This window comes from Passer domesticus, chromosome W (genome assembly GCF_036417665.1).
Source record: "Passer domesticus isolate bPasDom1 chromosome W, bPasDom1.hap1, whole genome shotgun sequence".
Lineage (NCBI taxonomy): Eukaryota > Metazoa > Chordata > Aves > Passeriformes > Passeridae > Passer > Passer domesticus.
The window spans coordinates 23,095,146-23,108,535 of record NC_087511.1 but is presented as its reverse complement, the minus strand read 5'-3'; positions in this window follow the sequence as shown (position 1 = coordinate 23,108,535).

Genomic DNA, 13,390 nt, shown 5'->3' with positions numbered 1-13,390 from the left:
TGTCCGAAATTAAGTGCCGCTGCCAGGCGTCTTTCGGCAGAAAGGGAGCTCCGGAGCGCACAGTGACCGGCACAGTGCTCTCTGCGCGAATAGGCGCCTGATCGCATCCGAGAGACGGAGAGCGCGGTACCTTCTAGGATGCGAAGAGTGAAGCCGCACAACACCCGGACTGTGTCCGCAGCTTTCTGACTGCTAGAAGTTCATGGCTTACCACTCGCCTGCCCCTTAAATTCGCATTAGCATTCGAATGCAAGGTATTCTTGGACAACTTTGCTGTGCTTGCTTCTAGTTCTGCCCCAGCGCACCATAGATAACCTTTCTCTTCCCTTTAGTTTCTGAGATGCCGAGAACTCGGGAATTTAGAACACAAGTCCAGGGACGTATACTATGCTGGCACAGTTTCTCCTTGCTAGACAGAGTGGAAAAACATTTTGCTGAGATGCAGAAGACAAGAAATGCAGAATACGGAGATACGGATCTGTCCGAAATTAAGTGCCGCTGCCAGGCGTCTTTCGACAGAAAGGGAGCTCCCGAGCGCACAGTGACCGGCACAGTGCTCTCTGCGCGAATAGGCGCTTGATCGCATCCGAGAGACGGAGAGCGCGGTACCTTCTAGGATGCGAAGAGTGAAGCCGCAAAACACCCGGACTGTGTCCGCAGCTTTCTAACTGCTAGAAGTTCATGGCTTACCACTCGCCTGCCCCTTAAATTCGCATTAGCATTCGAATGCAAGGTATTCTTGGACAACTTTGCTGTGCTTGCTTCTAGTTCTGCCCCAGCGCACCATAGATAACCTTTCTCTTCCCTTTAGTTTCTGAGATGCCGAGAACTCGGGAATTTAGAACACAAGTCCGGGGACGTATACTATGCTGGCACAGTTTCTCCTTGCTAGACAGAGTGGAAAAACATTTTGCTGAGATGCAGAAGACAAGAAATGCAGAATACGGAGATACGGAGCTGTCCGAAATTAAGTGCCGCTGCCAGGCGTCTTTCGGCAGAAAGGGAGCTCCGGAGCGCACAGTGACCGGCACAGTGCTCTCTGCGCGAATAGGCGCCTGATCGCATCCGAGAAACGGAGAGCGCGGTACCTTCTAGGATGCGAAGAGTGAAGCCGCACAACACCCGGACTGTGTCCGCAGCTTTCTAACTGCTAGAAGTTCATGGCTTACCACTCGCCTGCCCCTTAAATTCGCATTAGCATTCGAATGCAAGGTATTCTTGGACAACTTTGCGGTGCTTGCTTCTAGTTCTGACCCAGCGCACCATAGATAACCTTTCTCTTCCCTTTAGTTTCTGAGATGCCGAGAACTCGGGAATTCAGAACACAAGTCCAGGGACGTATACTATGCTGGCACAGTTTCTCCTTGCTAGACAGAGTGGAAAAACATTTTGCTGAGATGCAGAAGATAAGAAATGCAGAATACGGAGATACGGAGCTGTCCGAAATTAAGTGCCGCTGCCAGGCGTCTTTCGGCAGAAAGGGAGCTCCGGAGCGCACAGTGACCGGCACAGTGCTCTCTGCGCGAATAGCCGCTTGATCGCATCCAAGAGACGGAGAGCGCGGTACCTTCCAGGATGCAAAGAGTGAAGCCGCACAACACCCGGACTGTGTCCGCAGCTTTCTAACTGCTAGAAGTTCATGGCTTACCACTCGCCTGCCCCTTAAATTCGCATTAGCATTCGAATGCAAGGTATTCTTGGACAACTTTGCTGTGCTTGCTTCTAGTTCTGCCCCAGCCCACCATAGATAACCTTTCTCTTCCCTTTAGTTTCTGAGATGCCGAGAACTCGGGAATTTAGAACACAAGTCCAGGGACGTATACTATGCTGGCACAGTTTCTCCTTGCTAGACAGAGTGGAAAAACATTTTGCTGAGATGCAGAAGATAAGAAATGCAGAATACGGAGATACGGAGCTGTCCGAAATTAAGTGCCGCTGCCAGGCGTCTTTCGGCAGAAAGGGAGCTCCGGAGCGCACAGTGACCGGCACAGTGCTCTCTGCGCGAATATCCGCTTGATCGCATCCGAGAGACGGAGAGCGCGGTACCTTCCAGGATGCAAAGAGTGAAGCCGCACAACACCCGGACTGTGTCCGCAGCTTTCTAACTACTAGAAGTTCATGGCTTACCACTCGCCTGCCCCTTAAATTCGCATTAGCATTCGAATGCAAGGTATTCCTGGACAACTTTGCTGTGCTTGCTTCTAGTTCTGCCCCAGCGCACCATAGATATGCTTTCTCTTCCCTTTAGTTTTTGAGATGCCGAGAACTCAGGAATTTAGAACACAAGTCCGGGGACGTATACTGTGCTGGCACAGTTTCTCCTTGCTAGACAGAGTGGAAAAACATTTTGCTGAGATGCAGAAGACAAGAAATGCAGAATACGGAGATACGGAGCTGTCCGAAATTAAGTGCCGCTGCCAGGCGTCCTTCGACAGAAAGGGAGCTCCGGAGCGCACAGTGACCGGCACAGTGCTCTCTGCGCGAATAGGCGCTTGATCGCATCCGAGAGACGGAGGGCGCGGTACCTTCTAGGATGCGAAGAGTGAAGCCGCACAACACCCGGACTGTGTCCGCAGCTTTCTAACTGCTAGAAGTTCATGGCATACCACTCGCCGGCCCCTTAAATTCGCATTAGCATTCGAATGCAAGGTATTCTTGGACAACTTTGCTGTGCTTGCTTCTAGTTCTGCCCCAGCCCACCATAGATAACCTTTCTCTTCCCTTTAGTTTCTGAGATGCCGAGAACTCGGGAATTTAGAACACAAGTCCGGGGACGTATACTGTGCTGGCACCGTTTCTCCTTGCTAGACAGAGTGGAAAAACATTTTGCTGAGATGCAGAAGACAAGAAATGCAGAATACGGAGATACGGAGCTGTCGGAAATTAAGTGCCGCTGCCAGGCGTCTTTCGTCAGAAATAGAGCTCCGGAGCGCACAGTGTCCGGCACAGTGCTCTCTGCGCGAATAGCCGCTTGATCGCATCCGGGAGACGGAGAGCGCGGTACCTTCTAGGATGCGAAGAGTGAAGCCGCACAACACCCGGACTGTGTCCGCAGCTTTCTAACTGCTAGAAGTTCATGGCATACCACTCGCCGGCCCCTTAAATTCGCATTAGCATTCGAATGCAAGGTATTCTTGGACAACTTTGCTGTGCTTGCTTCTAGTTCTGCCCCAGCCCACCATAGATAACCTTTCTGTTCCCTTTAGTTTTTGAGATGCCGAGAACTCGGGAATTTAGAACACAAGTCCGGGGACGTATACTGTGCTGGCACCGTTTCTCCTTGCTAGACAGAGTGGAAAAACATTTTGCTGAGATGCAGAAGACAAGAAATGCAGAATACGGAGATACGGAGCTGTCGGAAATTAAGTGCCGCTGCCAGGCGTCTTTCGGCAGAAAGAGAGCTCCGGAGCGCACAGTGACCGGCACAGTGCTCTCTGCGCGAATAGCCGCTTGATCGCATCCAAGAGACGGAGAGCGCGGTACCTTCCAGGATGCGAAGAGTGAAGCCGCACAACACCCGGACTGTGTCCGCAGCTTTCTAACTGCTAGAAGTTCATGGCTTACCACTCGCCTGCCCCTTAAATTCGCATTAGCATTCAAATGCAAGGTATTCTTGGACAACTTTGCTGTGCTTGCTGCTAGTTCTGCCCCAGCGCACCATAGATAACCTTTCTCTTCCCTTTAGTTTCTGAGATGCCGAGAAGTCGGGAATTTAGAACACAAGTCCAGGGACGTATACTATGCTGGCACAGTTTCTCCTTGCTAGACAGAGTGGAAAAACATTTTGCTGAGATGCAGAAGACAAGAAATGCAGAATACGGAGATACGGATCTGTCCGAAATTAAGTGCCGCTGCCAGGCGTCTTTCGACAGAAAGGGAGCTCCGGAGCGCACAGTGACCGGCACAGTGCTCTCTGCGCGAATAGGCGCTTGATCGCATCCGAGAGACGGAGAGCGCGGTACCTTCTAGGATGCGAAGAGTGAAGCCGCAAAACACCCGGACTGTGTCCGCAGCTTTCTAACTGCTAGAAGTTCATGGCTTACCACTCGCCTGCCCCTTAAATTCGCATTAGCATTCGAATGCAAGGTATTCTTGGACAACTTTGCTGTGCTTGCTTCTAGTTCTGCCCCAGCGCACCATAGATAACCTTTCTCTTCCCTTTAGTTTCTGAGATGCCGAGAACTCGGGAATTTAGAACACAAGTCCAGGGACGTATACTATGCTGGCACAGTTTCTCCTTGCTAGACAGAGTGGAAAAACATTTTGCTGAGATGCAGAAGACAAGAAATGCAGAATACGGAGATACGGAGCTGTCCGAAATTAAGTGACGCTGCCAGGCGTCTTTCGGCAGAAAGGGAGCTCCGGAGCGAAAAGTGACCGGCACAGTGCTCTCTGCGCGAATAGGTGCCTGATCGCATCGGAGAAACGGAGAGCGCGGTACCTTCTAGGATGCGAAGAGTGAAGCCGCAAAACACCCGGACTGTGTCCGCAGCTTTCTAACTGCTAGAAGTTCATGGCTTACCACTCGCCTGCCCCTTAAATTCGCATTAGCATTCGAATGCAAGGTATTCTTGGACAACTTTGCTGTGCTTGCTTCTAGTTCTGCCCCAGCCCACCATAGATAACCTTTCTCTTCCCTTTAGTTTCTGAGATGCCGAGAACTCGGGAATTTAGAACACAAGTCCGGGGACGTATACTATGCTGGCACAGTTTCTCCTTGCTAGACAGAGTGGAAAAACATTTTGCTGAGATGCAGAAGACAAGAAATGCAGAATACGGAGATACGGAGCTGTCCGAAATTAAGTGCCGCTGCCAGGCGTCTTTCGGCAGAAAGGGAGCTCCGGAGCGCACAGTGACCGGCACAGTGCTCACTGCGCGAATAGGCGCTTGATCGCATCCGAGAGACGGAGAGCGCGGTACCTTCTAGGATGCGAAGAGTGAAGCCGCACAACACCCGGACTGTGTCCGCAGCTTTCTAACTGCTAGAAGTTCATGGCTTACCACTCGCCTGCCCCTTAAATTCGCATTAGCATTCGAATGCAAGGTATTCTTGGACAACTTTGCTGTGCTTGCTTCTAGTTCTGCCCCAGCGCACCATAGATAACCTTTCTCTTCCCTTTAGTTTCTGAGATGCCGAGAACTCGGGAATTTAGAACACAAGTCCAGGGACGTATACTATGCTGGCACAGTTTCTCCTTGCTAGACAGAGTGGAAAAACATTTTGCTGAGATGCAGAAGACAAGAAATGCAGAATACGGAGATACGGAGCTGTCCGAAATTAAGTGCCGCTGCCAGGCGTCTTTCGGCAGAAAGGGAGCTCCGGAGCGCACAGTGACCGGCACAGTGCTCTCTGCACGAATAGGCGCTTGATCGCATCCGAGAGACGGAGAGCGCGGTACCTTCTAGGATGCAAAGAGTGAAGCCGCACAACACCCGGACTGTGTCCGCAGCTTTCTAACTGCTAGAAGTTCATGGCTTACCACTCGCCTGCCCCTTAAATTCGCATTAGCATTCGAATGCAATGTATTCTTGGACAACTTTGCTGTGCTTGCTTCTAGTTCTGCCCCAGCGCACCATAGATAACCTTTCTCTTCCCTTTAGTTTCTGAGATGCCGAGAACTCGGGAATTTAGAACACAAGTCCAGGGACGTATACTATGCTGGCACAGTTTCTCCTTGCTAGACAGAGTGGAAAAACATTTTGCTGAGATGCAGAAGACAAGAAATGCAGAATACGGAGATACGGAGCTGTCCGAAATTAAGTGACGCTGCCAGGCGTCTTTCGGCAGAAAGGGAGCTCCGGAGCGCACAGTGACCGGCACAGTGCTCTCTGCACGAATAGGCGCTTGATCGCATCCGAGAGACGGAGAGCGCGGTACCTTCTAGGATGCAAAGAGTGAAGCCGCACAACACCCGGACTGTGTCCGCAGCTTTCTAACTGCTAGAAGTTCATGGCTTACCACTCGCCTGCCCCTTAAATTCGCATTAGCATTCGAATGCAAGGTATTCTTGGACAACTTTGCTGTGCTTGCTTCTAGTTCTGCCCCAGCGCACCATAGATAACCTTTCTCTTCCCTTTAGTTTCTGAGATGCCGAGAACTCGGGAATTTAGAACACAAGTCCAGGGACGTATACTATGCTGGCACAGTTTCTCCTTGCTAGACAGAGTGGAAAAACATTTTGCTGAGATGCAGAAGACAAGAAATGCAGAATACGGAGAAACGGAGCTGTCCGAAATTAAGTGCCGCTGCCAGGCGTCTTTCGGCAGAAAGGGAGCTCCGGAGCGCACAGTGACCGGCACAGTGCTCTCTGCGCGAATAGGCGCTTGATCGCATCCGAGAGACGGAGAGCGCGGTACCTTCTAGGATGCAAAGAGTGAAGCCGCACAACACCCGGACTGTGTCCGCAGCTTTCTAACTGCTAGAAGTTCATGGCTTACCACTCGCCTGCCCCTTAAATTCGCATTAGCATTCGAATGCAAGGTATTCCTGGACAACTTTGCTGTGCTTGCTTCTAGTTCTGCCCCAGCGCACCATAGATAACCTTTCTCTTCCCTTTAGTTTCTGAGATGCCGAGAACTCGGGAATTTAGAACACAAGTCCAGGGACGTATACTATGCTGGCACAGTTTCTCCTTGCTAGACAGAGTGGAAAAACATTTTGCTGAGATGCAGAAGACAAGAAATGCAGAATACGGAGATACGGAGCTGTCCGAAATTAAGTGCCGCTGCCAGGCGTCTTTCGGCAGAAAGGGAGCTCCGGAGCGCACAGTGACCGGCACAGTGCTCTCTGCGCGAATAGGCGCCTGATCGCATCCGAGAAACGGAGAGCGCGGTACCTTCTAGGATGCGAAGAGTGATGCCGCAAAACACCCGGACTGTGTCAGCAGCTTTCTAACTGCTAGAAGTTCATGGCTTACCACTCGCCTGCCCCTTAAATTCGCATTAGCATTCGAATGCAAGGTATTCTTGGACAACTTTGCTGTGCTTGCTTCTAGTTCTGCCCCAGCGCACCATAGATAACCTTTCTCTTCCCTTTAGTTTCTGAGATGCCGAGAACTCGGGAATTTAGAACACAAGTCCAGGGACGTATACTATGCAGGCACAGTTTCTCCTTGCTAGACAGAGTGGAAAAACATTTTGCTGAGATGCAGAAGACAAGAAATGCAGAATACGGAGATACGGAGCTGTCCGAAATTAAGTGCCGCTGCCAGGCGTCTTTCGGCAGAAAGAGAGCTCCGGAGCGCACAGTGACCGGCACAGTGCTCTCTGCACGAATAGGCGCTTGATCGCATCCGAGAGACGGAGAGCGCGGTACCTTCTAGGATGCAAAGAGTGAAGCCGCACAACACCCGTACTGTGTCCGCAGCTTTCTAACTGCTAGAAGTTCATGGCTTACCACTCGCCTGCCCCTTAAATTCGCATTAGCATTCGAATGCAAGGTATTCTTGGACAACTTTGCTGTGCTTGCTTCTAGTTCTGCCCCAGCGCACCATAGATAACCTTTCTCTTCCCTTTAGTTTCTGAGATGCCGAGAACTCGGGAATTTAGAACACAAGTCCAGGGACGTATACTATGCTGGCACAGTTTCTCCTTGCTAGACAGAGTGGAAAAACATTTTGCTGAGATGCAGAAGACAAGAAATGCAGAATACGGAGATACGGAGCTGTCCGAAATTAAGTGCCGCTGCCAGGCGTCTTTCGGCAGAAAGGGAGCTCCGGAGCGCACAGTGACCGGCACAGTGCTCTCTGCACGAATAGGCGCTTGATCGCATCCGAGAGACGGAGAGCGCGGTACCTTCTAGGATGCAAAGAGTGAAGCCGCACAACACCCGGACTGTGTCCGCAGCTTTCTAACTGCTAGAAGTTCATGGCTTACCACTCGCCTGCCCCTTAAATTCGCATTAGCATTCGAATGCAAGGTATTCTTGGACAACTTTGCTGTGCTTGCTTCTAGTTCTGCCCCAGCGCACCATAGATAACCTTTCTCTTCCCTTTAGTTTCTGAGATGCCGAGAACTCGGGAATTTAGAACACAAGTCCAGGGACGTATACTATGCTGGCACAGTTTCTCCTTGCTAGACAGAGTGGAAAAACATTTTGCTGAGATGCAGAAGACAAGAAATGCAGAATACGGAGATACGGAGCTGTCCGAAATTAAGTGACGCTGCCAGGCGTCTTTCGGCAGAAAGGGAGCTCCGGAGCGCACAGTGACCGGCACAGTGCTCTCTGCGCGAATAGGCTCCTGATCGCATCCGAGAAACGGAGAGCGCGGTACCTTCTAGGATGCGAAGAGTGAAGCCGCAAAACACCCGGACTGTGTCCGCAGCTTTCTAACTGCTAGAAGTTCATGGCTTACCACTCGCCTGCCCCTTAAATTGGCATTAGCATTCGAATGCAAGGTATTCTTGGACAACTTTGCTGTGCTTGCTTCTAGTTCTGCCCCAGCGCACCATAGATAACCTTTCTCTTCCCTTTAGTTTCTGAGATGCCGAGAACTCGGGAATTTAGAACACAAGTCCGGGGACGTATACTATGCTGGCACAGTTTCTCCTTGCTAGACAGAGTGGAAAAACATTTTGCTGAGATGCAGAAGACAAGAAATGCAGAATACGGAGATACGGGGCTGTCCGAAATTAAGTGCCGCTGCCAGGCGTCTTTCGGCAGAAAGGGAGCTCCGGAGCGCACAGTGACCGGCACAGTGCTCTCTGCGCGAATAGGCGCTTGATCGCATCCGAGAGACGGAGAGCGCGGTACCTTCTAGGATGCAAAGAGTGAAGCCGCACAACACCCGGACTGTGTCCGCAGCTTTCTAACTGCTAGAAGTTCATGGCTTACCACTCGCCTGCCCCTTAAATTCGCATTAGCATTCGAATGCAAGGTATTCTTGGACAACTTTGCTGTGCTTGCTTCTAGTTCTGCCCCAGCGCACCATAGATAACCTTTCTCTTCCCTTTAGTTTCTGAGATGCCGAGAACTCGGGAATTTAGAACACAAGTCCAGGGACGTATACTATGCTGGCACAGTTTCTCCTTGCTAGACAGAGTGGAAAAACATTTTGCTGAGATGCAGAAGACAAGAAATGCAGAATACGGAGATACGGAGCTGTCCGAAATTAAGTGCCGCTGCCAGGCGTCTTTCGGCAGAAAGGGAGCTCCGGAGCGCACAGTGACCGGCACAGTGCTCTCTGCACGAATAGGCGCTTGATCGCATCCGAGAGACGGAGAGCGCGGTACCTTCTAGGATGCAAAGAGTGAAGCCGCACAACACCCGGACTGTGTCCGCAGCTTTCTAACTGCTAGAAGTTCATGGCTTACCACTCGCCTGCCCCTTAAATTCGCATTAGCATTCGAATGCAAGGTATTCTTGGACAACTTTGCTGTGCTTGCTTCTAGTTCTGCCCCAGCGCACCATAGATAACCTTTCTCTTCCCTTTAGTTTCTCAGATGCCGAGAACTCGGGAATTTAGAACACAAGTCCAGGGACGTATACTATGCTGGCACAGTTTCTCCTTGCTAGACAGAGTGGAAAAACATTTTGCTGAGATGCAGAAGACAAGAAATGCAGAATACGGAGAAACGGAGCTGTCCGAAATTAAGTGCCGCTGCCAGGCGTCTTTCGGCAGAAAGGGAGCTCCGGAGCGCACAGTGACCGGCACAGTGCTCTCTGCGCGAATAGGCGCTTGATCGCATCCGAGAGACGGAGAGCGCGGTACCTTCTAGGATGCAAAGAGTGAAGCCGCACAACACCCGGACTGTGTCCGCAGCTTTCTAACTGCTAGAAGTTCATGGCTTACCACTCGCCTGCCCCTTAAATTCGCATTAGCATTCGAATGCAAGGTATTCCTGGACAACTTTGCTGTGCTTGCTTCTAGTTCTGCCCCAGCGCACCATAGATAACCTTTCTCTTCCCTTTAGTTTCTGAGATGCCGAGAACTCGGGAATTTAGAACACAAGTCCAGGGACGTATACTATGCTGGCACAGTTTCTCCTTGCTAGACAGAGTGGAAAAACATTTTGCTGAGATGCAGAAGACAAGAAATGCAGAATACGGAGATACGGAGCTGTCCGAAATTAAGTGCCGCTGCCAGGCGTCTTTCGGCAGAAAGGGAGCTCCGGAGCGCACAGTGACCGGCACAGTGCTCTCTGCGCGAATAGGCGCCTGATCGCATCCGAGAAACGGAGAGCGCGGTACCTTCTAGGATGCGAAGAGTGATGCCGCAAAACACCCGGACTGTGTCAGCAGCTTTCTAACTGCTAGAAGTTCATGGCTTACCACTCGCCTGCCCCTTAAATTCGCATTAGCATTCGAATGCAAGGTATTCTTGGACAACTTTGCTGTGCTTGCTTCTAGTTCTGCCCCAGCGCACCATAGATAACCTTTCTCTTCCCTTTAGTTTCTGAGATGCCGAGAACTCGGGAATTTAGAACACAAGTCCAGGGACGTATACTATGCAGGCACAGTTTCTCCTTGCTAGACAGAGTGGAAAAACATTTTGCTGAGATGCAGAAGACAAGAAATGCAGAATACGGAGATACGGAGCTGTCCGAAATTAAGTGCCGCTGCCAGGCGTCTTTCGGCAGAAAGAGAGCTCCGGAGCGCACAGTGACCGGCACAGTGCTCTCTGCACGAATAGGCGCTTGATCGCATCCGAGAGACGGAGAGCGCGGTACCTTCTAGGATGCAAAGAGTGAAGCCGCACAACACCCGTACTGTGTCCGCAGCTTTCTAACTGCTAGAAGTTCATGGCTTACCACTCGCCTGCCCCTTAAATTCGCATTAGCATTCGAATGCAAGGTATTCTTGGACAACTTTGCTGTGCTTGCTTCTAGTTCTGCCCCAGCGCACCATAGATAACCTTTCTCTTCCCTTTAGTTTCTGAGATGCCGAGAACTCGGGAATTTAGAACACAAGTCCAGGGACGTATACTATGCTGGCACAGTTTCTCCTTGCTAGACAGAGTGGAAAAACATTTTGCTGAGATGCAGAAGACAAGAAATGCAGAATACGGAGATACGGAGCTGTCCGAAATTAAGTGCCGCTGCCAGGCGTCTTTCGGCAGAAAGGGAGCTCCGGAGCGCACAGTGACCGGCACAGTGCTCTCTGCACGAATAGGCGCTTGATCGCATCCGAGAGACGGAGAGCGCGGTACCTTCTAGGATGCAAAGAGTGAAGCCGCACAACACCCGGACTGTGTCCGCAGCTTTCTAACTGCTAGAAGTTCATGGCTTACCACTCGCCTGCCCCTTAAATTCGCATTAGCATTCGAATGCAAGGTATTCTTGGACAACTTTGCTGTGCTTGCTTCTAGTTCTGCCCCAGCGCACCATAGATAACCTTTCTCTTCCCTTTAGTTTCTGAGATGCCGAGAACTCGGGAATTTAGAACACAAGTCCAGGGACGTATACTATGCTGGCACAGTTTCTCCTTGCTAGACAGAGTGGAAAAACATTTTGCTGAGATGCAGAAGACAAGAAATGCAGAATACGGAGATACGGAGCTGTCCGAAATTAAGTGACGCTGCCAGGCGTCTTTCGGCAGAAAGGGAGCTCCGGAGCGCACAGTGACCGGCACAGTGCTCTCTGCGCGAATAGGCTCCTGATCGCATCCGAGAAACGGAGAGCGCGGTACCTTCTAGGATGCGAAGAGTGAAGCCGCAAAACACCCGGACTGTGTCCGCAGCTTTCTAACTGCTAGAAGTTCATGGCTTACCACTCGCCTGCCCCTTAAATTGGCATTAGCATTCGAATGCAAGGTATTCTTGGACAACTTTGCTGTGCTTGCTTCTAGTTCTGCCCCAGCGCACCATAGATAACCTTTCTCTTCCCTTTAGTTTCTGAGATGCCGAGAACTCGGGAATTTAGAACACAAGTCCGGGGACGTATACTATGCTGGCACAGTTTCTCCTTGCTAGACAGAGTGGAAAAACATTTTGCTGAGATGCAGAAGACAAGAAATGCAGAATACGGAGATACGGGGCTGTCCGAAATTAAGTGCCGCTGCCAGGCGTCTTTCGGCAGAAAGGGAGCTCCGGAGCGCACAGTGACCGGCACAGTGCTCTCTGCGCGAATAGGCGCTTGATCGCATCCGAGAGACGGAGAGCGCGGTACCTTCTAGGATGCAAAGAGTGAAGCCGCACAACACCCGGACTGTGTCCGCAGCTTTCTAACTGCTAGAAGTTCATGGCTTACCACTCGCCTGCCCCTTAAATTCGCATTAGCATTCGAATGCAAGGTATTCTTGGACAACTTTGCTGTGCTTGCTTCTAGTTCTGCCCCAGCGCACCATAGATAACCTTTCTCTTCCCTTTAGTTTCTGAGATGCCGAGAACTCGGGAATTTAGAACACAAGTCCAGGGACGTATACTATGCTGGCACAGTTTCTCCTTGCTAGACAGAGTGGAAAAACATTTTGCTGAGATGCAGAAGACAAGAAATGCAGAATACGGAGATACGGATCTGTCCGAAATTAAGTGCCGCTGCCAGGCGTCTTTCGGCAGAAAGGGAGCTCCGGAGCGCACAGTGACCGGCACAGTGCTCTCTGCGCGAATAGGCGCCTGATCGCATCCGAGAAACGGAGAGCGCGGTACCTTCTAGGATGCAAAGAGTGAAGCCGCAAAACACCCGGACTGTGTTCGCAGCTTTCTAACTGCTAGAAGTTCATGGCTTACCACTCGCCGGCCCCTTAAATTCGCATTAGCATTCGAATGCAAGGTATTCCTGGACAACTTTGCTGTGCTTGCTTCTAGTTCTGCCCCAGCGCACCATAGATAACCTTTCTCTTCCCTTTAGTTTCTGAGATGCCGAGATCTCGGGAATTTAGAACACAAGTCCAGGGACGTATACTATGCTGGCACAGTTTCTCCTTGCTAGACAGAGTGGAAAAACATTTTGCTGAGATGCAGAAGATAAGAAATGCAGAATACGGAGATACGGATCTGTCCGAAATTAAGTGCCGCTGCCAGGCGTCTTTCGGCAGAAAGGGAGCTCCGGAGCGCACAGTGACCGGCACAGTGCTCTCTGCGCGAATAGGCGCCTGATCGCATCCGAGAAACGGAGAGCGCGGTACCTTCTAGGATGCAAAGAGTGAAGCCGCAAAACACCCGGACTGTGTTCGCAGCTTTCTAACTGCTAGAAGTTCATGGCTTACCACTCGCCGGCCCCTTAAATTCGCATTAGCATTCGAATGCAAGGTATTCCTGGACAACTTTGCTGTGCTTGCTTCTAGTTCTGCCCCAGCGCACCATAGATAACCTTTCTCTTCCCTTTAGTTTCTGAGATGCCGAGATCTCGGGAATTTAGAACACAAGTCCAGGGACGTATACTATGCTGGCACAGTTTCTCCTTGCTAGACAGAGTGGAAAAACATTTTGCTGAGATGCAGAAGATAAGAAAT